The sequence below is a fragment of the Schistocerca cancellata genome, chromosome 10, assembly GCF_023864275.1.
Source record: "Schistocerca cancellata isolate TAMUIC-IGC-003103 chromosome 10, iqSchCanc2.1, whole genome shotgun sequence".
Taxonomy (NCBI): domain Eukaryota; kingdom Metazoa; phylum Arthropoda; class Insecta; order Orthoptera; family Acrididae; genus Schistocerca; species Schistocerca cancellata.
Window position 1 is genome coordinate 68,248,658 of NC_064635.1, and position 19,960 is coordinate 68,268,617.

A 19,960-nucleotide genomic window follows, 5' to 3' on the forward strand; every position below is an offset into this window, starting at 1 on the left:
ATTTTTCACAAAATATTCCATTATTAATTTTGTATAATTTCAATGTTACAGTTAAAATTTACAAAACTTAAAGAAACTGATGTTACAGCTGAATAACGTATAAAATACACTATTTATACAACAATATTTTTAGTTTTTCATAAGGAAATCATTCTGAACTTTAATTACAATAATGTCTCTCGTATTATTTTAGTTACGTAATTAATTACAGTTTGAATTTGGTTCCTAACATGTAATGGTAGTACAGATCTCGTGCTTTATCGGCTTAAATACATAGAATGTACAAATAATGCATGAAATTCTGAAATATGAAAACTGTGAGATGTAAACAATTGGAGAGTTAATTAGAAATGTAATTACAAGGGATATTAATTACACAGGAAGGCATAAAAGTAAATAAAAATGAAATTACATCGCTTGGTAATAAGTTTTAAACTGATTTTCAAGATAATGAGATTCTTTGTGTTAACTCGTTACTTCATTCAAATTACAGTAACTAGAGGCGCCGACCTTAACATTTCTAGGTAATTTTGTAAATGACAACAATCTCTTGATAATGATGTCAATATACGTTTTTCCAGAACCTTCTATTTGCTTTCCCAATGAATATCAAGTATTACTAGCAAATTGGACAAAAAAATGGCTTTGAGCACTATGCGTCTTAACTGCTGAAGTCATCAGTCGCCTAGAACTTAGAACTAATTAAACCTAACTAACCAAAGGACATCACACACATCCATGCCCGAGGCAGGATTCGAACCTGCGACCGTAGCGGCCACGCGGTTCCAAACAAAAGCGCTAGAACCGCAAGGCCACACCGGCCGCCAGCAAATTGGACAGAAATATATATATATATATATATATATATATATATATATATATATATATATATATATATATATATATATATATATATAGGGTGGTCCATTGATCGTGACCGGGCCAAATGTCTCACGAAATAAAAAAAACTACAAAGAACGAAACTTGTCTAGCTTGAAGGCGGAAACCAGATAGCGCTATGGTTGGCCCTCTAGATGGCGCTGCCATGGATCAAACGCATATCAACTTCGTTTTTTAAAATAGGAACCCCCATTTTTTATTACATATTCATGTAGTACGTAAAGAAATATGAATGTTTTAGTTGGACCACTTTTTTCGCTTTGTGATCGATGGCGCTGTAATAGTCACAAACGTATAAATACGTGGTATTACGTAACATTCCGCCAGTGGGGACGTTATTTGCTTCGCGATACATTACCCGTGTTAAAATGGACCGTTTACCAATTGCGGAAAAGGTCGATATCGTGTTGATGTATGGCTATTGTGATCAAAATCACAAAGCGAAAAAAGTGTTCCAACTAAAACATTCTTATTTCTTTACGTACTACACGAATATGTAATAAAAAATGGGGGTTCCTATTTAAAAAAACGCTGTTGATATCCTTTTGACCTATGACAGCACCATCTAGCGGGCCAACCATAGCGTCATCTGGTTTCGCCCTTCAAGCTAGACAAGTTTCGTTCTTCGTAGTTTTTTCGTTTGACGCTTATTTCGCTAGATATTTCGCCCGGTTACGATCAATGGACCACCCTGTATATACATACAAGTCCCTAGGAAGCACTAAATTGTCCGATTGACATGTGTAATCACACCTCCATACTTATCAAGAGGGACAATTACCTGTCAATCACATCGCGATTACGGGCAGCATGGGGTTCACGCCTGAGCCTCAGGACGTGCGCTAGCAGCGCATGTCGGGTGTTTCAAGCGTCAACTTCGCGTCTCAGTATCTCGGGCTGTAATGGGAATATTGCGATGCAATCAACGCCATTGTGTATGTGCCTTGTCATGCTATGGATTGCTGAAGAAAAAATATAGGAGGTCCATTTAAAAAAACATAAGTTCGTGTTAAAAAACACATATGCATTCGTTTTAGAATGTTTCCAAATATGTACATTCATGGGCCCCAGCCCTACATTGATACCAGTGAAAGTCGTTTTCCAATAGCTGTAAATTGTTCCAGAGATATTTTGGGTGGACAAGATAGCTGGGACACCCTGTATATCCGCATGCATATAAAAAGTAGGTGGTATCAGACATTTTCTGTGACTTTTAGGGAAGGCTGTATCGTCATAACCTTTTACCTACTTTTCTATAAAGTCAACAACGTTATCACATTTCCCTCGTCGTGGCACCAGTTTCAACACGCCCTGCTCGTAGAAGTCCCTTTTTGTTGGTGTATAGGCATCTGTGGATTGCCGATTTCAGTTCCACATCTGTTGCAAAGCGTTGGCCGGCCAGGAACTTCTTCACGGGAGCAAAGAGATGGAAGTCCGACTGTGCAAGTTCCGGACTGTATGGTGGGTGCTGGAGCATCTCCAGCGATTTTCTCACTAACGGCAGCACAACATGAGGGCGAGCATTGTCGTGAAGAAGTCTGACGCCGTCAGCATTAATGTCGTGGCGTTCGTCACGAAGGGCACGACGCAACTTGAGCAAAGTTTTAGTCTCCGCTGCAGCAGTCACACTGCTCCTGTGTACAGTAAAGTCCACCAGTAAGACAACACGCGCATCCTAAACACTGTCACAAGCACTTCCCTAGCAGACTGAGTTCCTCTGAATTTTTTTCTTACTGAGGGGACCAGCAAGTTTGCACTCCATAGAGGCCTGCTTGGTTTCCGGCGTGTAGTGGTACCCCCATGACTCGTCACCAGTGAAGATCCCTTTCAGAAAGTCGGGCCCTGCTACGGTGTAACGCGTGGAGTGGTCCAAGCTTGTCATCATTCGCTGGCCCTTGTGGGCACAGTTCGTGTTACAGTGATAGAGCTGTTGTCGTCAGAATCGACAGCAAACCAAGGTCAGCATCAATAGTGTAGGTACAAATGGTTCAAATGGCTCTGAGCACTTTGCGACTTAACTACTGAGGTCATCAGTCGCCTAGAACTTAGAACTAATTAAACCTAACTAACCTAAGGACATCACAAACATCCATGCCCGTGGCAGGATTCGAACCTGCGACCGTAGCGATCGCTCGGTTCCAGACTGTAGCGCCTAGAACCGCACGGCCACTCCGGCCGGCTAAGTTAAGGCACACATGCAGATGTCAGAAGCGGAAGATGGAAAGTTCGTTAAATATTCTGTTCGGTGTACAGTTCGGTCCAAGTTACATATAGTTTCCACTATAAAGCAATGTGAATTAGCGTTATCGGCAAAAAGGTGATAAGCGCTTCATACTGTTTGATAAAGAGAGCATGGGGTCATTTTCGAAAAGACGTGGCTACTGGCAGCTGTGTACGTAACAGGAGTTCAAAAATGGTTCAAATGGCTCTGAGCACTATGGGACTTAACTTCTGACGTCATCAGTCCCCCTGAACTACTTAAACCTTCAGGATTCGAACCTGCGACCGTAGCGGTCGCGCGGTTCCAGACTGTACCGCCTACTACCGCTCGGCCAAACCGGCCGGCCCCTAACAGGAGTTGATTTAAAACTGATTTATCAGTAAAATATTGTCTGCGAATGGAATGTCATCAGATTGTAACCTACTGGTTGCAGATGTAATGTACGGAAACTGTCACCTATATGTTGCAAACGTCGAAAAGATGTAAAGTGATATCGTACATGTTTTTGATGTATTATGAAAACGAAATGGAAGCATACTGGCTGTAGAGGTATCATGAAAACATAATGAAAAACTTCCATTATATATTGGTCAATGTAACGTAAGAGATTTTTCGCAGCCTGCGTTGTGAATGGAATATTCCATCTCCCTCGTGTCTGTGTAAAGTGCGTAGATTATATCACGTAAGAGCTTTCAGTGAGTACATGTGAGTAGACAAAGTAAGTGCTTGACAGACAATCGTGTGCAGACGTTAGACAACTCCTATGACCACTAGAAGAGAGCGATATCATATACCGCGCATCCTCGGTGTAGGAAGCCATTCGACTGACCTGTTTCCAAGAAATAAAGTAGGAAAGGATGGAAGTGGCGTGGCTTAGGAAGGAGTTGAAATATGTGATTGGACAAGCTGATGTGACAATGAAATACTGAGCTAGGACTTGGCTAAATGTACGAAGGCTATTCGGAAAGTAAGTTCCGATCGGTTGGGAAATCAAAAGCACTGTAAAAATCAAAAACGTTTTATTTGCAACAGTTAGCTACACCCTCCAGCTACTTCTCGCTGCTCCGAGTTAGACATTTGTCTTAGCGTTCTACCAATTTTTCATCACTGTCGTCATGGAAGGCAGCCGCCTGTGCTTCCCAACAACTACGGGCTGCATTGCGGGTGATCAAGCACGTCCCATCGAAATCGCTGCAGGAGCATCTATATATATCCCTCCATATTCCTTCTGTTTAATATCAGCAGACGATTTACGTTTGGTTTAACTGGTCCTCAGTTTCCTACATAAAAGTGATTATTTTCAGACACAAGGTTTTTATTTACCGCTGCAGCATGGCAACTGTGGTTATGGTTTTTACGCCTGGGACCCACGATCATTCCCCGTGCGATGATTGCTCTTTTGTCCCTCTGTTTTTCCGGTTTTTGATTTGGCCTACCATTTTATGCCTTCCACAGTGTGTGTTTTTAGCTTCCTCGCTTTATAGTTCAACCCCTCTGACTGGATCCGTCCACTTTTAGCCGACTCTCTCTCCTAAACAAGTAACTTTGGAATCGCGAGGAACCGAGCGACCGCTACGGTCGCAGGTTCGAATCCTGCCTCGGGCATGGATGTGTGTGATGTCCTTAGGCTAGTTAGGTTTAAGTAGTTCTAAGTTCTAGGCGACTGATGACCTCAGAAGTTAAGTCGCATAGTGCTCAGAGCCTTTTGAACCATTTGAATCGCGAGACTGGTGACCTCGCCGTTTAGTCCCACAAACCTCCCACTCCCCTCAATCGATCAATTGTTGTTGTTGTCGTCTTCAGTCCTGAGAGTGGTTTGATGCAGCTCTCCATGCTACTCTATCCTGTGCAAGCTTCTTCATCTCTCAGTAACTACTGCAACCTACATCCTTCTGAATCTGCTTAGTGCATTCATCCGTTGGTCTCTACGATTTTTACCCTCCACGCTGCCCTCCAATGCTAAATTGGTGATCCCTTGACGCCTCAGAACATGTCCTACCAACCGATCCCTTCTTCTTGTCAAGTTGTGCCACAAACTCCTCTTCTCCCCAATTCTCTACAATACCTCCTCATTAGTTATGTGATCTACCCATCTAATCTTCAGCACCACATTTTGAAAGCTTCTATTCTCTTCTTGTCCAAACTATTTATCGGCAGTGTTTGACTTCCATACATGGCTACACTCCATACAAATACTTTCAGAAACGACTTCCTGACACTTAAATCTATCCTCCATGTTAATAAATTCCTCTTCTTCAGAAACGTTTTCCTTCCCATTGCCAGTCTACATTTTATATCTTCTCTACTTCGACCATCATCAGTTATTTCACTCCCCAAACAGCAAAACTCCTTTACTACTTTAATTGTCTCATTTCCTAATCTAATTCCCTCAGCATCACCCGACTTAATCCGACTACATTCCATTATCCTCGTTTTGCTTTTGTTGATGTTCATCTTATATCCTCCCTTCAAGACACCATCCATTTCGTTCAACTGCTCTTCCAAGTCCTTTGCTGTCTCTGACAGAATTACAATGTCATCGGCGAAGCTCAAAGTTTTTATTTCTTCTCCATGGATTTTAATACCTATGCCGAATTTTTCTTTTGTTTTCTTTACTGTTTGCTCAATATAGACATTGAATAACATTGGGGAGGGGCTACAACCCTGTCTCACTCCCTTCCCAACCACTGCTTCCCTTTCATGCCCCTCTACTCTTTATAACGGCCATCTGGTTTATTTGCAAATTGTAAATAGCCTTTCACTCCCTGTATTTTATCCTTGCCACCTTTAGAGTTTGAAAGAGAGTATTCCAGTCAACATTGTCAAAAGCTTTCTCTAAGTCTACAAATGCTAGGAACGTAGATTTGCCTTTCCTTAATCTTTCTTCTAAGATAAGTCGTAGGATCATTGCCCCACGTGTTCCAATATTTCTAAGGAAATCAAACTGATATTCCCCAAGGTCGGCTTCTACCAGTTTTTCCATTCGTCTGTAAAGAATTCGCGTTAGTATTTTGCAGCTGTGACTTATTAAACTGATAGTTCGATAATTTTCAAATCTGTCAAAGCCTACTTTCTTTGGGATTGGAATTATTATATTCTTCTTGAGGTCTGAGGGTATTTCACCTGTCTCACACATCTTGCTCACGAGATGGTAGCGTTTTGTCAGGACTGGCTCTCCCAAGGCCGTCAGTAGTTCTACTGGAATGTTGTCTACTCCCAGGGCCTTGTTTGACTTAGGTCTTTCAGTGCTCTGTCAAACTCTTCACGCAGTACCATATCTCCCATTTCATCTTCATCTACATCCTCTTCCATTTCCATAATATTGTCCTCAAGAACATCGCCCCTGTATAGACCCTCTATATACTCCTTCTACCTTTCTGCTTTCCCTTCTTTGCTTAGAACTGGGTTTCCATGTGAGCTCTTGATATTCATACAAGTGGTTCTCTTTTCTCCAAAGGCCTATTTAATTTTCGATCAATTAATGAATCATAAATTTGTACCTTAGGAGGCAGCAGCTCAACACCACACATATCATTATTCCCCCTGTGACGTAACCTCTCCAGACAGTGACTAAAATACTTTCGGACCTCTCCTTGATGTAGACCATTACTAGGCCACTTCTTGTACGCAGTGGTGGCAGACGTATACAATATGTAAACTTTATACAGTTGGCTACTTTTTCGTATTTCATTTCTTCTTTTGTAATTTTTCTTTCCTGCACGTTTTACTAGAGCGAGCGATTGGAAATCCGTCTCTACATTTTGGAAAAAAAGTATCAAAAGTCTCTACCCTGCGGTTGGGAAGTGTGCTGTGACAATGTTTCCTCGAGGAGGTGCGCATGCCCCGCCCCCCTGCACCCCCTTCCCCCACACAGCAGCGCTGGCACGCTCCCGCAATAATAACGGGATCGCCGGCCCCCGCTCCTGCTGCCGCGGAGCCAGAGATAACACAGAAGCACGTAGCAGCCGCCGCCGCCACCGCGCAGACACCGGGGGTTCCCCGGCCCTCCCCCCTGGCGGCAGATGCGGGAAACTGCGGCCCGCCGGCCCTAATCGATGCAAACGCCGCCACGCCGCGAGGATGACTCAGCGGCGCGGCTCAGCGCACCACCACGTGCTGCCGGGCCCCGCTACCTGGCCCCGTGTCTCTGTGGCGGGGTCCGCCGCCAGAATGCACAGCGCGTGCCGGAAGTTTGTCGGGCGTAGCGGCCGTAACTCGCACTCCGACACGGCCGCACTTGTCTGGAGGCGCCGCGCGTCCCACACCGTAGCCACTAGCTGTGCAGGATCACTGAAACAACCGGTTTTCGTCGAGAAAACCATTCGGATGCCAGGATCGCACAAACTATTTTTTATACAATACAATCGGTGTCAAAACTCTTAGCTGTCATCTTCGGGTCTTAAACTTTCTTTTTCGTAGTACGAGGCGCATTCAAGTTCTAAGGCCGCCGATTTTTTTTTTCTCCGGACTGGAAAGAGATAGAAACATGCGCATTGTTTTCAAATGAGGCCGCGTTCATTGTCAATATTCCCAGAGATGGCAGCACCGTAAGGCAGATGGAATTTTAACGCCAGCGGCGAGAATGAGAACTGTTTCAAATACTTAAAATGGCGACGTTTTCCTTACTTGAACAGCGTGCAATCATTCGTTTTCTGAATTTGCGTGGTGTGAAACCAATTGAAATTCATCGACAGTTGAAGGAGACATGTGGTGTTGATGGATGTGTCGAAAGTGCGTTCGTGGGTGCGACAGTTTAATGAAGGCACAACATCGTGTGACAACAAACCGAAACAACCTCGGGCTTGCACAAGCCGGTCTGACGACATGATCGAGAAAGTGGAGAGAATTGTTTTGGGGGATCGCCAAATGACTGTTGAACAGATCGGCTCCAGAGTTGGCATTTCTGTGGGTTCTGTGCACACAATCCTGCATGACGACCTGAAAATGCGAAAAGTGTCATCCAGGTGGGTGCCACGAATGCTGACGTACGACCACACGGCTGCCCGTGTGGCATGTTGCCAAGCAACGTTGACGCGCAACGACAGCACGAATGGGACTTTCTTTTCGTCGGTTGTGACAATGGATGAGACGTGGATGCCATTTTTCAATCCAGAAACAAAGCGCCAGTCAGCTCAATGGGTAACAGTGCTGAAAAAATGATGGTGTCCATGTTCTGGGACAGCGAGGGCGTAATCCTTACCCATTGCGTTCCAAAGGGCACTACGGTAACAGGTGCATCCTACGTTTTGAAGAACAAATTCCTTCCTGCACTGCAACAAAAACGTCCGGGAAGGGCTGCGCGTGTGTTGTTTCACCGAGACAACGCACCCGCACATCGAGCTAATGTTACGCAACAGTTTCTTCGTGATAACAACTTTGAAGTGATTCCTCATGCTCCCTACTCACCTGACCTGGCTCCTAGTGACTTTTGGCTTTTTCCAACAATGAAAGACACTCTCTGTGGCCGCACATTCACCAGCCGTGCTGCTATTGCCTCAGCGATTTTCCAGTGATCAAAACAGACTCCTAAAGAAGCCTTCGCCGCTGCCATGTAATCATGGCGTCAGCGTTGTGAAAATGTGTACGTCTGCAGGGCGATTACGTCGAGAAGTAACGCCAGTTTCATCGATTTCGGGTGAGTAGCTAATTAGAAAAAAAATCGGAGGCCTTAGAACTTGAATGCACCTCGTAAAACATGTTCATTTTACGTTGAACCTCACGATCACGACGTCAAGTGTAACCAGCACATTAAATAACGTTTGTCATCGCTAAAATATTTTAAAAACATACAGCACCTTGTCCAAAAGGCCATGTCCACAAACACATTGCTCACAGATGCCTGTTACATGATAAAAATACAGTACACAATATTTAAAAAACATACAGCACCTTGCCTCAAAGGCGATGTCCACAAACGCATTACTCACAGATGCTTGTAATATGATAAAAATACAGTACACAATAGCAAGCCTGTTTACATATGCTGGGCGCATATACACTATGCGATTAAAAGTATCCGGACACCCCCAAAAAACGTACTCTTTTCGTATTAGGTGCATTGTGCTGCCACCTACTGCCAGGTACTCCGCATCAGCGACCTCAGTAGTCATTAGACATTGTGAGAGAGCACAATGGGACGCTCCGCGGAACTCACGGACTCCGAACATGGTCAGGTGATTGGGTGTCATTTCTCTCATACTTCTGTACGCGAGATTTCCACACTCCTAAACATCCCTAGGTCCGCTGTTTACAATGTGATAGTCAAGTGCAAAAGTAAAGGGACACGTACAGCACAAAAGCATACAGTTCGACCTCATCTGTTGACGGACACAGGCCGCCTACAGCTCAAGAGGGTCGTAACGTGTAGTAGGCAGACGTCTATTCAGACCATCACACAGGCATTCCAAACTGCATCAGGATCCACTGTATGTACTATGACGTTTAGGCGGGAAGTGAGAAAACTTGGATTTCATGGTCGAGCTTGCAAGCCATACATCACGCCAGTAAATGCCAAACTACGCCTCGCTTGGTGTAAGGAGCGTAAACATTGGACGATTGAACAGTGGAAAAACGTTGTGTGGAGTGACGAAGTGTAGCGATCCTATGGCAGGGTGTGGGTATGGGGAATGCCCGGTGAATGTCATCTGCCAGCGTGTGTAGCGCCGACAGTAAAATTGAGGCGGTAGTGTTATGGTGTGGTCGTGTTTTCCATGGAGAGGGTTTGCACCGCTTGTTGTTTTGCTTAGCACTATCACAGCACAGGCCTACATTGATTTTTTAAGCACCTTCTTGCTTACCACTGCTAAAGAGCAATTCGGGGATGGCGATTGCATCTTTCAACACGATCGAGCACCTGTTCATAATGCACGGCTTGTGGCGGAGTGGTTACATGACAATAACATCCCTGTAATCGTCCTGGCTTTAATCCTATAGAACACCTTTGGGATGTACCAGGCCTCACCGACTGCCATCGATACCTCTCCTCAGTGCAGCACTCCATGAAGAATGAGCTGCCATTCCCCGAGAAACCTTCCAGCACGTGAATTGAACGTATGCCTGCGAGGGTGGAAGCTGTCATAAAGGCTAAGGGGGGCCAACACCATACTGAATTCCAGCATTACCGATGGACGGCGCCACGAACTTTTAACTCATTTGCAGTCAGGTGTCCGGATACTTTTGAACACAAAGTGTATGTATTCAGCATACATGTGTCCAGCATACGTGAACATATCGTGTAATACATATATGTGTCCAGCATTCATGAGTCCAGTATATATAAACAGTTGTGGTATTGTATACTGTACCTATGTAATATAATAAGCATCTGTGAGCAAAGTGTGAACCGACACTGCTTTTTGGATAAGGTGCTGTGTGTTTTTTAAATATTTTAACGACGAAAAAAGTTTATAGTATGCTGAGTTTAATCTGTATGACATTTTCTCCATGACGTCCAGTGTAGAATGTACATGTTTCACTACTACTAAAAAGAAATATTTAAGACCTGAAGATGACAACTGAAACTGTTAAAACCGGTTGCTTTGAATTAAAAGTATTTTGGGCGATCTTGGCTTTAACAGTTAAAACAGAACGCCCTTCAGTATTCTCATAATGAGAAAATTCCACCAGTTCCCGGTTATATCGTTTTTTTTTTTTGTTTTTCACACCAGTTGAGAGGTTCCATGTCCTCTTTTGCATGTCGCCTCTCATTTTCGTCCATTTTATTAATGTTTTATGTCATTGCATGGTGGTAACAGGCCACAAAGGTTATTCTAGTGTGAGTATTTGTAGTGAGAGCTCGAAGTACTTTTCACCTGATTGCTATGCAGGCTAGGAACTTATGTGGTCTTGCTTTTAGTTTCCTCTGTTACTTCCCTGGATGGCCTGTAGCGAGGCGAGCTCCTGAGGATGCGGCACACTGCATTTCCCGTGGGGGGCTGCTTCTGCAAATACTGAGAGGGTTGTACATCAATGAGCTTGAGCTCCTGGCGGGATGACTGACCTCGGTCGAGTTTCGCCTATTATTTGCAGGGCAAAACGACATGCAAGCCATCTGAGTGTGCCGCAGTTGATGTGTTTACCATTCTGATGCGTCTGGAACGAAGAGTGCTGGCGCCTACTGACTGCATTGTCCTCATGATTCTGAGAATACTTGTGGACAGTGCCCTGCTGGGCGTGACTATCTGGCGCCGGATGGCCACTGTTCTTTACGTAGCTGGTCAAATGGCTAGTCAGGTGCCTCGAGCTATATACGAGGGCTATCCACAAAGTACATTACGTTTTGGAATTAAAAATTAATAAAGTATTGGAATTTTTTTTATTATATCCAGATGAAAGCCACACTTAAATACTACTTTTCTATATAGTTGTCATTTAAATTAAGGCACTTATCGTAGCGATGGACGAGCTTGGAAATTCCTTCGTCGTAAAATTCGGCCACCTGCGCCTTCAACCACGTGGTTACTTCTCCTTTTGGGACAGGAAAGGTGTGATTTTTGTGGATTTCCTGGAAAGAGGCACTACAATAAACTCTCAAAGGTATTGCCAAACTCTGCACAATCTCAGAAGAGCAATACAAAAGAAGCGCATGGGAAAGTTGGGCTCAAAGATCTTGCTGATTCACGAAAACGCCCGGGCCCACACGGCAAATGCCACTCGTGAAGTTCTCGAATCGTTTAAGTGGGAGTTGTTTCCTCATCCGCCGTACAGTCCCGACCTGGCACCGAGCGACTTCCACTTATTCCCAGCAATGAAGAAGTGGTTGGCTATGCAGCGTTTTGATGACGACGCACAGCTTCAAAAAGAGGTAACCACGTGGTTGAAGGCGCAGGCGGCCGAATTTTACGACGAAGGAATTTTCAAGCTCGTCCATCGCTACGATAAGTGGCTTAATTTAAATGGCAACTATGCAGAAAAGTGGTATTTAAGTGTGGCTTTCATCTGTATATAATAAAGAAAATTCCAATACCTTATTTATTTTTAATTCCAAAACGTAATGTACTTTGTGGAGAGCCCTCGTCGCAGAGGCCTGATTGGTCAACTTAAACTGAGGCTAGTTGACATCATAAAGCCCTCCTCGAAATTGGAGGGAACGGTCGCAATTGGCGCAAATGATATTCTGATATAGTGTGGGGGAATTTTAGAATAAGCACTGAATGCTGCTTTGCGGTTTTTAGAGGGTAGTGCGGAGTTGAGAAATGTTGGCTTCACTCTTGCGTTGCACGGGTGCAGGGCGTTCGAGATCTGTTCTTCGTCGGAGTCGGACGGTCTCCGGACTTGGTCGCTCGTTTCCAGAAGAACTCAGAATCCTCGGACAGCTTTCGTGGCCAGGGGTTGACACAGAGTTGCTGCACGGCAGAAGTCGGCGCCTACGTCATCAGGACGCTGCCTACCAACGACGTGCTGCAGATTTCAGGACTGGTGAAGTATTTTGCGGCTCCGTCATTGTAGGAGCTTATCAATATTATACTGAATCCCTCAGCAGCACGCGCGCTCGCTTTGCCACAAGTTCACCTTGCTTGTTTCTCCATGTGTTCCCATTTGAGCTGTCACTACTAATCGCAATACTGAAATATGGTCGTGGGAGCAATATTTGATTCATTAGGACCTCCAGTCATTATCGTCAATCTATTGCACCACAGAGAGCAGGAGCCCCTTGTTCTCGAGCCAACTCTTATTCTCATAATAGTTCAGTATGAGATACCCTTTAGCCTACTGTTTGTATTGACAATCAAGTACCTTTGTGTTCTGATTTACTAGGTGCATTCAAGTTCTAAGGCCTCCGATTTTTTTTCTCCGGACTGGAAAGAGATAGAAACATGCGCATTGTTTTAAAATGAGGCCGCGTTCATTGTCAATACGTCCCGGAGATGGCAGCACCGTACGGCAGATGGAATTTTACCGCAAGCGGCGAGAATGAGAACTGTTTTAAATACTTAAAATGGCAACCTTTTCCTTACTTGAACAGCATGCAATCATTAGTTTTCTGAATTTGCCTGGTGTGAAACCAATTGAAATTCATCGACAGTTGAAGGAGGCATGTGGTGATGGAGTTATGGATGTGTCGAAAGTGCGTTCGTGGGTGCGACAGTTTAATGAAGGCAGAACATCGTGTGACAACAAACCGAAACAACCTCGGGCTCGCACAAGCCGGTCTGACGACATGATCGAGAAAACGGAGAGAATTGTTTTGGGGGATCGCCGAATGACTGTTGAACAGATCGCCTCCAGAGTTGGCATTTCTGTGGGTTCTGTGCACACAGTCCTGCATGACGATCTGAAAATGCGAAAAGTGTCATCCAGGTGGGTGCCACGAATGCTGACGGACGACCACATGGCTGCCCGGGTGGCATGTTGCACAAGCAATGTTGACGCGCAACGACAGCACGAATGGGACTTTCTTTTCGTCGGTTGTGACAATGGATGAGACGTGGATGCCATTTTTCAATCTAGAAACAAAGCGCCAGTCAGCTCAATGGAAGCACACAGATTCACCGCCACCAAAAAAATTTCGTGTAACCGCCAGTGCTGAAAAAATGGTGTCCATGTTCTGGGACAGCGAGGGCGTAATCCTTACCTATTGCTTTCCAAAGGGCACTATGGTAACAGGCGCATCCTACGAAAATGTTTTGAAGAACAAATTCCTTCCTGCACTGCAACAAAAACGTCCGGGAAGGGCTGCGCGTGTGCTGTTTCACCAAGACAACGCACCCGCACATCGAGCTAACGTTACGAAACAGTTTCTTCGTGATAACAACTTTGAAGTGATTCCTCGTGCTCCCTACTCACCTGACCTGGCTCCTAGTGACTTTTAGCTTTTTCCAACAATGAAAGACACTCTCCGTGGCCGCACATTCACCAGCCGTGCTGCTATTGCCTCAGCGATTTTCCAGTGGTCAAAACAGACTCCTAAAGAAGCCTTCGCCGCTGCCATGGAATCATGGCGTCAGCGTTGTGAAAAATGTGTAGGTCTGCAGGGCGATTACGTCGAGAAGTAACGCCAGTTTCATCGATTTCGGGTGAGTAGTTAATTAGAAAAAGAAATCGGAGGTCTTAGAACTTGAATGCGCCTCGTATAATAAATCACACTGTATTATTTAATCCCCATAGCATTTCATAGATAGATGTATAATCCCATTTTCTGTTATTTATTATGATAAAATCCTCTTTTTTCTTTACTGAGTAGATAATGATTTTTATTAAGTTATTGTGAGTGTGCACTATTTATTTTACCAACTAACAGGGTCCACCATCAATTCCTTTCGTTACCGCTGTGCACATAATCTATTAGGTACTAGGTAAGGAGGGGGTCGAGTGCATGTCCAGTTCTCATGCAAAATTCGCACAGTTTAACATGACTGTTAAAACGATTCCCAAAATAACCATTTTCTGAAATAACCGCTTTTTGTTTTTATAGTCCTATTTTTCCTGCAATAAACGTAGAAATCCGAAAAAATATTGAAAAAAATTTTGATTCTGCCAGTTTCAAGACGCAGAGAACCAAAATATTACATTAAATAAGCAAATAAAGGAAAACTGAATCCGTGCACCGTTCGCTGCTTTTCTCGACAAGTGATAAGTGATTGAACACCATAAAAAAATCACTGTTGATTCTAATTTTTTGAAAGTCTGCTCAAAAATCTCGTCGTAATCGGGGATCTACAACTACATACATACTCCGCAAGCCACAGTATGGTGCGTGGCGGAGGGTAGGATGTAGGGCTACTAGTCGTTTCCTCCCTGTTCCACTCGCAAACAGAGCGAGGGCAAAACGACTGTCTCTAGGCCTCCATATGAGCCCTAATTTCTCGTATCTTGTCCTCGTGGTCTTTACGCGCAATGTATGTTGGCGGAAGCAGAATGGTTCAGCAGTCAGCTTCAAATGTCGGTTCTCTGAATTTTCACTGTATTCTTCCTCGAAAAGAATGTCATCTTCACTCTAGCGATTCCCATTTGAATTCCCTATGTATATCTGTAACACCTGCGTGTTGTTCGAAACTACAAATCTAGCAGCCCGCCTCTGAATTGCTTCGATGTCTTCCTTCAATCCGCCTGGAACGGATCCCAAACACCGAGCGGTACTCAAGAATGGGTCATCCTTTACAGGCGAACCAGACTTTCCTAGAATTCCCCCAATAAACCGAAGTCGACCATTCGTCTTCCCTACCACAATTCTATCGCGCCCCTTCCATTTAATATCGCTTTGCAACGTTATGCCCAGATATTTAAACGACTTCACTGTGTCAAGCAAGACGCTACGTAATACTGTATGCGAACATAGCACTATTAGGACATACCACAAATAGGACATTACGAATAAACGGCGTTACAAGGTGAAAACAGGTTCAAGAATATTTTGTGTGTTAATTGTCCGTTTACAAGAGCTATGAGCAGATAAAGGCAGTTCGTAAAATACTTCCAGACTAGGGATGGGGCCATTCTGTAGTAGAAACGATGTCCAACGACGACACTCACAAACTACCAGATGAGGCAAGTCCTGCACAGTGCGCCGGCCGCTGTGGCCGAGCGGTTCTTGGCGGTTCAGTCTGGAACCGTGCTGTTGCTACGGCCGCAGGTTCGAATCCTACCTCGGGCATGGATGTGTGTGATATGCTTAGGTTAGGTTTAAGTAGTTCTAAGTCTAGGGGACTGATGACCTGAGAGGTTAAGGCCCATAGTGCTCAGAGCCATTTGAACACTTCGGAGCACAGTGCGCCACCTAATAGGCCACGCCACATGTTGTCGGGTATATTATTGACTCAGCGATGCTGTGCCAACTTTTATCCCACGTATTTGTTGCTCGTTTCTGTCGGCATTGTTATTAAAATAGCGCTGATCACTTTTCCCATTGTCTATAATAACGCAACACTCAACTATACTATTATTGTTTATAAAAGGTTTATTTAGAAACGCAAAAGCTTATCACCGCTGATATGGGCAGTGATGAATACAGAAAAAGCTCAAGGAGGGGGCGCTGAAGATATCTTGAGCTACCTTTACTTTTACCGTGATAAAACGCCGGCCGGAGTGGCCGAGCGGTGCTAGGCGCTGCAGTTTGGAACCGCGCGACTGTTACGGTCGGAGGTTCGAATCGTGCCTCGGGCATGGTTGTGTATGATGTCCTTAGGTCAGTTAGGTTTAAGTAGTTCTGAATTCTAGGGGACTGATGAGCGCAGAAGTCTCATAGTGCTCAGAGCCATTTGAACCATTAAGGGCGGTTATGCTCGTTTGCTTGTACTGAAGAACCTCTCCTGTTTGTCTCTTTTTAAAACAAAAACGTATAAAATATGATGACACGGGCGCGCGTGCTACATAGGTCAGTACAACTACTCGATAACTCGATTCAGTCCAAGCGACTGAAGAAAGAAACGAACGAATAGCCTGCGGGCTGAGTGGTGGGGGCGGCGTGGGTGGCAATGCGGGCGGCCCCGCAAAGGGAGTGCAGCGGGGAAGCGCCCCGCCCCCCATATGTATCCGGCACAGGCTGTGGATAACTGATATTTCTCGTTTTTATCCAGTTATTAGTATAAAACAACAACACGTGATGTAACCGAGACCAAACAAATATCGAAAAATAGCCATTATTCAGAACAGCTAACATGATGGCATCGGTTGCAACCGGTAGGTTTCTTTCCCATCCGTACACCATAGGCTCAAGTGGCAGGGAACGGCGAAGCATTCACTTGCAAGCGCACACAGCAGGAAACGTCTCCGGTGCCTGGTGGAGCGGAGTTCGTGATACTTGTACGGAGATGGAATGTGTTGACATTACTATGGAGCCCCGAACACTTAAGGTAGTGCATTTCGGAGTAGGGTGTTCCACAAGTAGGATACACCATCCTGCCGTTGCTGCCTCCTATTTGCTTCCTGCACCAAGAACCTTCTCCAAGTGACAGTTCACTGATAGAGAGCGGCAACGGTGGGTGGTTTCTTCCAATGACCTTCGACTGGCAAGTAGTGATCTACACTGAAGCGCCAGAGAAACCGGCATAACCATGCGTTTTTATATACAGTCATATGTAAACGGGCAGAATACGGCACTGCGGTCGGCGATTCCTGTTTAAGACAAAAAGTTTCTGCAGCAGTTGTTAGATCAGTTACTGCTGCTACAATGGCAGGTTATCAAGATTTAAGTGAGTTTGAACGTGGTGTTGTAGTCGGCGCTCGAGTGATGGGACACAGCATCTCCGAATAGCGATGAAGTGGGGATTTTCCCGTACGACCGTTTCACGAGTGTACCGTGAATGTCAAGAAACCGGTAAAACATCAAATCTCCGACACCGATGTGGCCGGAAAAAGATCCTGCAATAACGGGACCAACGACGACTGAAGAGAATCGTTCCACGTGAGTTAGTGCAATGTTTCCGCAAATTGCTATAGATTTCAATGCCAGGCCATCAACAACCATTCAACGAAACATATGGGCTCTCTGAGCCGAAGGTCCACTTGTATACCACTGATGACTACACGACACAAAACTTTATGCCTCGCCTGGGCCCGTCAACACCGATATTGGACTGTAGATGACTGGTAACATGTTGCGTTGTCGGACGAGTCTCGTTTGAAATTGTATCGACCGGATGGAGACAACCTCACGAATCCATGGACTCTGCATGTCAGCAGCGGACTTTTCAGGCTGATGCGGGATGTCTACAGCTAGAACGATATGGGACCCCCGATACGTCTAGATACGACTCTGACAAGTGACACGTACGTAAGCATCCTGTCTGATCACCTGCATCCATTAATGTCCGTTTTGCATCCGACGAACTTGGGAAATTCCAGGAGGACAATGTGGCTCCAGGGACACTCTTATGAGTTTAAACGCTTCTGCTGGCCACCAAACTCCCCAGACATGAAAATTATTTTGTATATCTGGGATGCCTTGGAACGTGCTGTTCAGAAGAGATCTCCACCCCCTTGTATTCTTACCGATTTTTGGAGAGCCCTGCAGGATTCATGGTGTCAGTTTCCTCGAGCACTACTTCAGACATTAATCGAGGCCCATGCCACTACGTGTTGGGGCACCTCTGTGTGCTCGCGGGGGCCCTACACGATATTACGCAGGTCACCAGTTTCTTTGGCTCTTCAGTCTACATGTTACCAACATGGAGTACACCGTGACCGCCAATGGGAAGCCTGCATTGACTTACAACAGGCTACAGAACACAATGACGTGACAAATGTCGTGGGGTAGCGATATTGGCCCCTATACAGATGGCGGTAGTATTGCGTGCACAATGTTTAAAAGGGTTGTGCAGCAGAGGACCGACGCTAGAGCCTGCAGAGCCTCTCCTGGGCTCTTGACCATATCGGTTCGACCCCAGACGACTGGAAAATCGCGGTCTGGTCAGATGAGTCCCAATTTCAGTTGGTAAGAGCTGATGGTAGGGTTCGAGTGGGGCGGAGATCCCACGAAGCCATGGATCCAAAATGTCCACAACGCGCTGTGCAAGCTTGTGGTGGCTCCATAATGGTGTGGGTTGTGTTTACGTGGAATTGACTGCGTACTCGTTTATGTTCGGCTACTTGAAGATCACTTTCAACCACTCAAGGACTTCGTGTACCCAAATAACGGTGGAATTTTTATGGATGACGATGTGCCATGTCAACGAGCCACAATTGTTCTGGACAGTTCGAGCGAATGTTTTGCCTACCCAGATAGTCCGACATGAATCCCTTCCAACATTTATGAGGCATAATCGTGAGGTCGGTTCGTGCGCAAAATCTTGCACGGGCAACACTTTCCCAATTATGGACGGCTGTAGAGCACACTATTTCTGTCACCTCAGTATATACAGGGTGGTCCATTGATCGCGACCGGACCAAATATCTCACGAAAAAAGCGTCAAACGAAAAAGCTACAAAGAACGAAACTCGTCTAGCTTGAAGGGGGAAACCAGATGGCGCTGGTTGGCCCACTAGATGGCGCTGCCATAGGTCAAACGGATATCAAGTGCGTTTTTTTTAAATAGCAACCCCCATTTTTTATTACATATTCGTGTAGTACGTAAAGAAATATGAATGTTTTAGTTGGACCACCTTTTTCGCTTTGTGATAGATGGCCCTGTAATGGTCACTGTGGTGTCACAGCCAGACACCACACTTGCTAGGTGGTAGCCTTTAAATCGGCCGCGGTCGGTTAGTATACGTCGGACCCGCGTGTCGCCACTATCAGTGATTGCAGACCGAGCGCCGCCACACGACAGGTCTAGAGAGACTTCCTAGCACTCGCCCCAGTTGTACAACCGACTTTGCTAGCGATGGTTCACTGACAAAATACGCTCTCATTTGCCGAGACGATAGTTAGCATAGCCATCAGCTACGTCATTTGCTACGACCTAGCAAGGCGCCATTACCAGTTACTATTGATACTGTAAAACATGTACCGTCAAGAGCGACGTTCACCATTTACAGATTAAAGTTAAGTATTCCAACAGCTACGTCCTTTTTTGCTAAAGTCTAATTTCCTTGTCCTGTTCCAGACCTCACGCCAGCCTGCGTGAGCTAAAACGCGTGCCTTTCGGCTTCCTCTCATAACTGGTGTTGGCTCTCCTGCCAACCCACAACAGTCACAAACGTATAAGCACGTGGTATCACGTAACATTCCGCCAGTAAGGGCGGTATTTGCTTCGTGATACATTACCCGTGTTAAAATGGACTGATTACCAATTACGGAAAAGTCCGATATCGTGTTGATGTATGGCAATTGTGATCAAAATGCCCAACGGGCGTGTGCTATGTATGCTGCTCGGCATCCTGGATGACATTGTCCAACTGTCCGGACCGTTCGCCGGATAGTTACGTTATTTAAGGAAACAGGAAGTCTTCAGCCACATGTGA